Raw genomic sequence first — 3973 nt, 5'->3', positions numbered from 1 at the left:
AAAAAAAAAAATGCAACACATAGGGCCTGGTGTGGTGGCTCACACCTGTAATCCTAACACTCTGGGAGGCCGACGTGGGTGGATGGCTGAGCTCACTGTTTCGAAACCAACCTGAGTTACAGCCAGACCCCATGGGTTCAAAACCAGCCTAAGCTAGGGCAAGACCCTGTTTCTAAAAATAGTCAGGCGTTATGACAGACACCTGTAGTCCCAGCTACTCCTACAGAGGCTGAGGCAAAAGAATCGCTTGAGCCCCAGAGTTTGAGGTTGCTGTAAGCTATAATGCCACAGCACTCTACCACGGGAGACAAAGTGAGACTCTCCCTAAAAATAAATAAATAAAATGCAACACATGAGCCAGGAGAAAGAGCTCAATTATTCCTTATTTTTATTTCTAGGTCCAAGTAATGAGTTTCATTTTTAATCAACCTTAAAATGTCCAGAGCTGGAGCTCGGCTGCCTGTAGCTCAAGCAACTAAGGTGCCAGCCACATACACCAGAGCTACTGGGTTCGAATCCAGCCCAGGCCCACCCAACAACAGTGACAACTACAACCAAAAAATAGCCAGGCGTTGTGGTGGATGCCTGTAGTCCCAGCTACTTGGGAGGCTGAGGCAAGAGAATCAGTTAAGCCCAGGAATTGGAGGTTGCTGTGAGCTGGGACGTCACAGCACTCTACCCAGGGCAACAGCTTGAGGCTCCATCTCCAAAAAAAGAATGTCCAGAGCTGGAAGTTGGAGTAGAAGAATGTAGAGGTGCTAATCTTCCCAATTTATAAATGGTGCGTGCAACCAAAACTGAATCCAATTTCATCATCCCCAGGTGTCTCAAACCCAAGGAGGAAAGGAAAAATTTACATATACTTATTGAATATCTACTATACACCAAGTACTGTGCTAATTACTTTACATACATTATTTCCAAAGCCCATTTTCTCTCCCACACCTGGTAACACCATAAAATAAACACCACTAAATGGGGATCATCCCAAATGGGTGAGCAAGGAGGGGGCAGTCATAATCTGCAGTCCAGTTTTAGACATTTCAGTGTTTGTGTTGTAAACACAAAAAAGAGCCTTGGCTGAGGACACATCCAGGTTTTGAAATATTCTTTACAAGAGGAATACCCAAACCATGTCTTTCCCATAATTCTGAAATTAACTCATGCTATTTAATACACTGTTAAAAAGATTAAAAACTTTTACAACCTGGAGCAAAAAAATAAAGCTCACTGTAGGGGTAAAACAATCCCAATCGAATTTCTGACCTGAGTAGCACATTTAGCAATCAAATATAGAATTTATAATATTCTCTTAAAGGCCCTTCAAAGATGTACTCACAGAAGGTGACCACAAGATGAACTGGCATCTGTGTGGCCAGCGTGAGAAAGGGAAGCTTCCCTGCTGGCTGCAGGCGTTTATAGTAAGATGTGTTTCTTACCATAAAACTTAACTCATTCTCACCTATAAGGTACAAGCCATCAACTTAAATGATTGTCTATGTAGCAAACTGTCAGATGGATAAAAATGCACTTTGGGGTCCTGATATTTAAACGCCATTCTCTCCATCTCACCAAAACAAAACAAAAACACTGTCCACAGTTCACATCCATTCTTCTGCACTGACCCATTTCTTGCAAACTACAATTAATGCCTTCATTAAATATCAAGATTAAAAGAAATGTGAATGTGGTTTGTATTCTTGGAAATACTTTGCGTTCAGACTCAAAACAGAGATCAGACAAGATACAGGAATGGTCTATGCCGCCTTACTCGGATGCAGTACAGAGGGCCTGCCTGCCTGGGGGACCTGAGAGACCCCTTTCTCCCAACACACACTTGTCAAAAGAGCTGACGATGCCATCCGCCCCAAGCTGACAAGTCAGAAACCCAGAAACCTGCAAAGCTGAGGCTCTCACTACGTCTGGCTTTCTGCTAACACCCGACAAGCCCCGATCTGGGTAGGGCTCCTCAAGGTGATTTCTAAACCTAATTTCCAACATACCACGGAGCCCTCCAACAGTGCTACCAGCTTGTCTGGCAGGCAGGGAAGGAGGCGGCCCTTAGATAAGAGCCGTGCGTGGCTGCTATCACCTCACTCAGCTACCACCACCACTACCAGAAATTTAAAAACATTCCTGGGCTCTCTCGGGGTCACCTGCCATAACGGCCCCATCAACTCACGCTCACGGCGCACGCCAGGCTCCAGACCTGGACCAGGGGACAGGGTCCCACCAAAGGTTGGGGCTCCAGCGGCAGGACGGACCTAAGGACCCGGGTCCATACAAGCCGCCTCTGCCCCACCCCAGAAGCCTCCCCAGCACTCTCCCGACCCCCACTAAGAGCGGGAGCCCCCTCGGCTTCCCTGGCGCCAGTCTGCCCAGGAATTCTGGGACCCGCTCGCCAAACCCGCCCGCACCTCCAACCCCTGAGTTCAAGGACAGGGCTGGCGAGGGCCGCGGGCCCGGAAGGGGGCTTCCTCGCGGTCGCCTCAGCCCGCCAGCGAACCGGCTGGAAGGGGCTGCCGGAAGGAGGCGCCAGGTGCCCACGGCGCGGCCGCAGCACTGAGGGCTGCCCAGGCGGGAGGTCTTCAGCCACAGGTCGGCGCGGCGGGCTACCGTCCGCTCCACAACCACCCCTGGGGTCCAGCCCGGGCTCCGGAGCCCAGCGCTCTCGGCGCCGCTGGGATGCGGCTCCTCAGGGGCGGTTGGGCCGGACGCGGACGCGAAGCCCAGTCCTCACCTCCGCCTCATGCTGTTGTGTTCCTTCGGCCCCGGCGTCTGGCGACCCGCGTGGGCCGCCCAGCCCCGCTCCGGGACCCACAGCCACACGACCCCAACGCGCCAGTCCGCAGCGTCCGGCGCGAGCAACAGCAGCAGCAGCAGGAGCAGCGGCGCCGCCACCGGTGGCTGGGCGGGCACATGGAAGGGCGGGGGCTGCAGCCGTCCAGGCCCAACCATGGGACCCCGACCTCGGGGGTGGGCCATCTCAGTGTGCCTTTGGGACTAGCACATGGCTTTCGTCTTCAGGAACGCCGTTGCTACGTGCATGTTTAGATTTTGCCAGAATTTCATGGATCATATGCAAAAGGTAAAGAAATAAACAGTCGCCACGCCCTCTCTCCTCTCCGACCCCCGCACGGTCCATATGGTACAGTCCACTAAACAGCGGCGGAATAAGAGAGGGAAGAGTTGATTGGCTGGGAATATTGGAAGGGGGCGAGAAGCCACACGAAATGGCCAATGGGGGAACACGGTGGGCAAAGCAAAGCTTGCCAGATGGCCAGAAGAGAGGAGGCGTTTAAAGGGGACTTGTTTGTTGCTCTCTAGCCGCCAGAAAACATAATGAGGACTTTCTGTCGGACCCCAGGCAGATGGGAAACAAAGAGATTAAGGGAACTACAAATTTTTGGAGAAGGGAGCTAAAAGAAAATATAGTAAGAATTGAACAAGATATATGTGCCTGACCTTGAACAGGTAACTCCAACACTTAGCCTCAGTTTCCTCGTCCAGTCCAACGAGGATATTGATTGGACTGCAGTTGATCTCTAATAGCCCTTCTCAGATTTGTGAGCCTATCACCCTTTGCACGGGATTACCAATTATCTACATATATTTTTCAATTTGGTGCATAAACCACCATCTTATAGAACTTTGGTCAAAAGATAGATTTTCTGACACCAAAATCTTTATAGTGACAATACCAACCCCACTTTTTGTAAAAGCAAATGCAACATTCTTTCTGGGTCCCTCATCTCTTAAAGAAGAGCATTCTTCTTCTGTATAGAGACAACCCCTAACTGCTGAGTGTCTCAAAATTTCTAGTCCTCTAAGAGTCACTCTTCCTCTTCCTTCTCCCTTCCTCCTCACAATCAGACAAAGCTTCAATTAATAATTCATTCACCTGTTGAACTATTCAGCATTCCTGCTTTCAGCAACAAATCCCACTCGTCACCCCTCCTTAGAGCTGCTAAAG

General features: G+C 50.2%; 1 protein-coding gene across 4 annotated transcripts in view; it reads right to left on the bottom strand.

Moving 5' to 3' along the window:
- MICAL3 (microtubule associated monooxygenase, calponin and LIM domain containing 3) overlaps positions 1-2828 on the bottom strand; it is a 201239-nt gene extending 198411 nt beyond the window's left edge. For all 4 annotated transcript variants that reach the window (XM_023517064.1, XM_023517065.1, XM_023517066.1 and 1 more), the window contains exon 1: positions 2741-2828. The gene's annotated coding sequence lies outside the window, so the exon portion shown is untranslated. The remainder of the gene's footprint in view (positions 1-2740) is intronic.
- Between the last annotated feature and the right edge of the window lie 1145 nt (positions 2829-3973).

This window comes from Otolemur garnettii, unplaced genomic scaffold (genome assembly GCF_000181295.1).
Source record: "Otolemur garnettii isolate 467f Iridium unplaced genomic scaffold, OtoGar3 scaffold00104, whole genome shotgun sequence".
Taxonomy (NCBI): domain Eukaryota; kingdom Metazoa; phylum Chordata; class Mammalia; order Primates; family Galagidae; genus Otolemur; species Otolemur garnettii.
This window is presented reverse-complemented; position numbering and strand designations above follow the sequence as displayed.